The sequence below is a fragment of the Thalassophryne amazonica genome, chromosome 7 (assembly GCF_902500255.1).
Source record: "Thalassophryne amazonica chromosome 7, fThaAma1.1, whole genome shotgun sequence".
NCBI classification, from domain to species: Eukaryota; Metazoa; Chordata; class Actinopteri; order Batrachoidiformes; family Batrachoididae; genus Thalassophryne; species Thalassophryne amazonica.
This window is the reverse complement of record NC_047109.1, coordinates 82337478-82343683: the sequence shown is the minus strand read 5'-3', so window position 1 is coordinate 82343683 and position 6206 is coordinate 82337478. Positions and strand designations below refer to the sequence as shown.

The 6206-nt window shown below is 40.0% G+C and overlaps 1 long non-coding RNA gene across 1 annotated transcript; it reads right to left on the bottom strand.

The window, feature by feature from the left end:
- Positions 1-218: 218 nt before the first annotated feature.
- LOC117513324 lies at positions 219-972 on the bottom strand. The gene is made up of 3 exons (XR_004561563.1): positions 760-972; positions 421-481; positions 219-332 (listed from the first exon to the last, which is right to left on the bottom strand). It is a non-coding gene; the product is annotated as an uncharacterized LOC117513324 (long non-coding RNA).
- Positions 973-6206: the final 5234 nt, after the last annotated feature.

The following is a 6206-nucleotide window of genomic DNA, read 5'->3' as shown; positions in this document are numbered from 1 at the left end:
TCCTGGCAATGAAAATCTGCCGAGGGGGCTGGACCACTCCTCCCACAAGGCGTGCTCACAGGCGAATGACGCAACCGACAGGCATGAAAAAACTCATGCATGTGCACGAAGGTTCAAGCTTGGCTGATGCAATCACACATGATTCAAATCCATATAGTTTTTGCAAAAAATAAAAAGGTCCGTTACTTTTCTAACAGACCTTGTATGTGTTGATTGTCCACCTGATTACCTCAGACATAACGTCACAGCATCGAATGTAGTTTGACTTGTCAGTAATTTCACATAATCTGTGTTGGTTTCCTTCGGAAAGATGAAGACTTTGCCTGACATATCTGTAGAGATTTGGGCCAAAGAAGTGTCACTTTTTTACCATGCAACTCAAACATTTATTGTGTACTCTTTAACTGATCAAAGACCTACCTTGAGGTGAAGCACAAGAAGTTGCAAAAGCCACCAGCAGAAGAAGTAAGTGTTTCTCCATCTGAGAATAGGCTGAATAAATGTTACAATTCCAGTGAAATGTAACGTGTTATTTTGTACATATGTTTAAATTTAAGACGTGTTAACCAAATATATATTAATTCAGTTTGGGACATTTTCCAAACAACTGTATAAAGCACAACTCTTTAAAATGTATGCGACAGTAGTTGCAGGATTTGCACTTAATAGAGTGTAAAAGTAACAGAAGGCAAAGTAACAAAGCTCCAGTCTGAATGCCCGGTTTGAAACGACAGGTTTTAATAAATTAAAATCTTTTACCTTGTGTCTTTGTTGTATCAGCCTGATGTGGATGACCTGGACACTCAGGTTTTGTGAGGCTGACCCTTGTTTTATCTTGAGGACAAAGGTCTTGTTTGTTCTGTTTTCATCATCGTGGACAATGAACTATTAGATAGTTTGAATTGTGGTCGCAGTCCAAATCCTGTTCAAAGTATAGTTGGAATAATTTTATCTGTAGAAATCAAAAAGCATATTCAAGTTTACCATGATTCCTATGTACTTTGAGAATACCCCGTCTTTCAGCTGTGTAAAATGTATAATCACTTTTCACCTTAAAAAACAAAACAACAACAACAACAACAACAAAAAACAGCTTCTTGATTTAAAAAAAAAACTCTCTTTTAGGTTCTTCAGTGATTCAGTGATATGGGGTTGTGTTGAACCACTTTTACCAGTTATTTTCTTGGTGAATAATCATTAGCAACTGTCTATGTGTAGACATGTATGACTGGACAGTTTACCGGTATTTATTTTTGCTGTTGTTCATGGGGAAACAAGCTCTTGACAATGGAATTCATTGACGTTTCAAGTTTGTCTTTCTGTTGACAAGCTAAGGTAGAAACAAACTAACATAAGCATCACCCTTTTTTGAAATTCTAGAGTACCTCAATCACTTTGCATATTGCTAAATCAGCATTATATAAAGTGAGGGAAAATAAGTATTTGAACACCCTGCGGTTTTGCACGTCCTCCCACTTAGAAATCATGGAGGGGTCTGACATTTTCATCTTAGGTGCATGTCCATTGCGACACACATAATCTAAAAAAAAAAAAAAAATACGGAAATCACAATGTATGATTTTTAAATAATTTATTTGTATGTTACTGCTGCAAATAAGTATTTGAACACCTGACAATCAGCAATAATTCTGGCTCACACAGACCTGTTAATTCTTCTTTAAGAAGCCCTCTTATTCTGCACTCTTTACCTGTATTAACTGCACCTGTTTGAACTTGTTACCTGTATAAAAGACACCTGTTCACACACTCAATCAATCACACTCCAACCTGTCCACCATAGCCAAGACCAAAGAGCTGTCTAAGGACACCAGGGACAAAACTGTAGACCTGCACAAGGCTGGGATGGACTACAGGACAACAGGCAAGCAGCTTGGTAGAAGACAACAACTGTTATGATGATTTATTAGCAAGTGAAAGAAACACAAGATGACTGTCAATCTCTCTTGGTCTGGGATTCCATGCAAGATCTCACTTTATGGGGTAAGGATGATTCTGAGAAAGCTCAGAACTACGCAGGAGGACCTGGTCAATGACCTGAAGAGAGCTGGGACCACAGTCACAAAGATCACATTAGTAACACATGATGCTGTCATGGTTTAAAATCCTGCAGGGCAGCAAGGTCCCCCTACTCAAGCCAGCACATGTCCAGGCCCGTTTGAAGTTCACTAGTGACCATCTGGATGATCCAGAGGAGGCATGGGAGAAGGTCATGTGGTCAGATGAGACCAGAATAGAGCTTTCTGGAATCAACTCCACTTACCATGTTTAGAGCATGAGAAAAACCCCAAGAAAACCATCCCAACCATGAAGCATGGTGGTGGAAACATCATACTCTGAGGGTGCTCTTCTGCAAAGGGGACAGGAGGACTGCACCATATTGAAGGGAGGATGGATGGGGTCACGTATTGCGAGATTTTGGCAAACAACCTCCTTCCCTCAGTAAGAGCATTGAAGATGGGTCATGGCTGGGTCTTCCAGCATGACAATGACCCCAAACACACAGCCAGGGCAACTAAGGAGGGGCTCCTAAAGAAGCATTTCAAGGTCCTGGAGTGGCCTGGCCAGTCTCCAGACCTGAACTCAATAGAAAATCTTTGGAGGGAGCTGAAACTCCAAACCTGAAAGATCTAGAGAAGATCTGTATGGAGGAGTGGACCAAAATCCCTGCTACAGTGTGTGCAAACCTGGTGAAAAACTACAGGAAATGTTTGACCTCTGTAATTGCAAACAAAGGCTACTGTACAAAATATTAACATTGATTTTCACAGGGGTTCAAATACTTATTTGCATCAGTAACATACAAATAAATTATTAAAAAAATCATACATTGTGATTTCCGCATTTTTTTTTTTAGATTATGTCTCTCACAGTGGACATGCACCTAAGATGAAAATTTCAGACCCCTCCATGATTTGGAAGTGGGAGAACATGCAAAATCGCAGGGTGTTCAAATACTTATTTTCCTCACTGTACATGCATGTTGTCAAATATTCAGGTCAAAGATCAGTCACCCAATTTAGTAAACAAACCCGCGTTACTCGAGACTGTGTTCCATTTATACCTTGCCCTTAAAGTTAAATGAACATTTTAAAGCAGTGTTAAAGCAGCATGCCAGGTCCACATTGTGCAGTGGTTATCACAACAGTACGTATGGGCTGCAAAAGTAGAAACAGCAGATTTATCTAGTTTGCAAGTGCAAACAAGGCACTGCACATTGTATGATCTGTCATACGCCCTACACACATGTCCAGTGGAATTGCAAGACCCAGAAGTACATCCTGAGTGGACCACATTAGTAAATTAGAATTATTTGGGACAAGATGAAATCCAGATTGAAAAGACGTTGAAAAGACGTCTAACCAGGTGTCCACGAAGATGTAACATCCATTTAACATTATATTTAGTTTTATCTGTTATATGTCCAAATAAACCCAGCCGAGCGAGGATTTATTAGGAATGGTGACCACATCGACTGCAGGCCTGCTCATGGCTGATGAGGCCAATCCATGACAGGCAGGTTCAGGTGCAGTAGCGGCATTTAAAGGTCTGAGGAGGGTTTGTGTTCTCTATGGGGCATCAGCAGCCCTGGTTTTTCTCTGCTGAGAGAGAGTGTATGTCACGTGATATGGATCATTCGTCCCATTTGCCATTGTGTTCCACTGACGCAACAGGAAAAACACCACCATTGGAAACCTTAACGGACAAGTTGGAACATGTCCAGCTGTTAAACAATTTCTCAGATACTCACTTGTTGAAAGCCATCAAAAGTCGCCTGAATTTTACAAATGGTTTTCAACACGGAGGTGTTTTTCCTGTCGCGGCGCAGACGGATTTGCGTCATCGTCACGGAACCGACTCTGCGAATTTGCCTGCACATTCTTTCATTACAAAATCTCCTTTAACAGTGGAATGTCCGCATAAACTCCTCATGCCGACTTCTTCTGAAACTTCTCTGTTCTCTGATGACGATCTGGGTGAACAGAGCCTTAAATTAGGATGTTTTCAGCTCGAAACAGCCAGACGGACGCCACCTCCGACCGCGCCGCGCCGATCCGCTTTGTGAGCTGTCCTTAAAGCGAAAGAAACTCCACAATCTCTCATCAGCCGTTTAAACTTTTCACCGAGAACCAGCTGAATTTCTCGAATAGTGTCCACTCGGATATCCTTCACAGGTCCTGAAAAAATTTTGATAAAGCAACGCACACCGTCTCCAGCAGCGTCTCAGACAAAGGATTTCAGCCAAGAGGGCGGGACCAGTGCTCACTCAAAGCCTGCCCACAGGCGGATGACGTCACCGACATGCGTGAAAAAACTCATGCATGCGCACGAGGGTTCAAGCATGTCTGGTGTAATCGCACGTGATTCAAATCCATATAGTTTTTTTTTTTTTTTTTTTATAAAACTGCCGGTTAGTTTTCTAATAAACCTCGTATAACAAACATTGTTAATACAGCAGCTTGTTTTTGCTACTCAGTCGATGCAGAACGGTGTACATGAAGACTTAGAAAAAACATGATGAGCAACAACCTGCCATATACTGTTATAAATACTTACTGCATGAAAAAACTGAGCTGTAAATCAGTGGCTATCTTGGATTTGAATGTCCAAAATTAAGTCAAACTATAAAACTGATAAAGAATAAAGGATTATTATCCGAGGGAGAGGTCTGTATGGGGAAATAGAATGAGGTGTTGACAGTACAGGCCCATCATTAGCGAGGTCTGTACGAAAAACACAGGTCTGATATCCCTGTACAGACAGAGCAAGTGAGGTTAATAATTTATTATATGGCTATTATATATATAAACTCGCAAATTTACAGTATCGCCCAAATATGCTGCTGAATGTGTTTGGCTCGTTTGCTTTCTTCACCTCCACTAGCTTAACAGATGGTCCAGTCATTAACTGTTTTCAATCTGTATGGTTTTCCGATGCTGTTTAGATATTTCATGTCCGACTTGGATTTTCTAATTGTGTTTTTAGCTTCCTGGTTTGTAACAAAAATACGCGTTGCTGACCAATTGTCATGGTAACTGGTCCAATATGGGAAAATATCTGACCGGTAATCAGCCAATTGGAGCGCATGTAGCATCACAACCTTATAATAATATGAATTACTCGACCCCCAAAATACCAGAAACAATATATTAAGTTGCATTGTCAGCCAAACCACTGAAAAACTAATTTTCAAAATAGCCACCGGTGGCCATTTTGGATTTTTACCCCTTACGGATTCTGCCAGCACTTTAGCAAGAGACACCCCCTTCCAGTTTCATTAATTAACCTTGAAAGAAGACCAATGGACTATCACAAAATGTCAGTTTTGAGAAAATCAAAAACTGGAACGCAGGCATATTGTTTGTTGATTGCAAAATATAAGAATTTGATTTGAAAGCCAAATTAAAGCCATATTTAAACCATATTAAAGCCATATTACGTTTGGAGACAAAAACAACCCAGAATGACTGTGTGTACTGATTCCTTCATTTTTCCTTCCTTGATTCCTTCCTTCCTTCCATGTAAATTTGGTTACATTTACCGTGCAATTTTGGTTCCATATATTTTGTACCATTGCATGGCGCCACCACCACGCACACTCACCCTAGCTGCGACGATGCTTAGCTTAAAAACAAACATGGCAGGGTTTGTTTATTAATGGCATTCTTGTAACACACACACATCTACCTGAACTACAAGCGCTGTCGAGATAAGAGCTCTACAAATTTCTATCACAATTTTTCACTGGACTGAGGAAACCAGACTGCAGTCTGTACACTGTATCAGGTACGGCCTCCATCGTCAGGATTGTTAGGCCTTTGATTCATTTGATTCATTATAAATCAAATAATGAATGTTTTTTCATTCATGGAATGGAAAGAATATTGCATCAGCTGAAAGATGGAATATTCCATTCAAATTGGCTCCATCTTGTTCAATGGAGCATTCCACCTTTCACTTCATGAAATATTTTTGCCATTGCACTCATAAACATTCATTATTTGTATATATATATATATATATATATATGTGTGTGTGTGTGTGTGTGTGTGTGTAATGAAAGTTGTGCTCAAAACTTTTTCTTTTTTCGGCATTTTTCAGAGAATATGAATGATAACAGAAACGTTTTTTACTCATGGTCAGTGGTTTTGTGAAGCCATTTATTGTCAGACAACTGTGTTTACGCT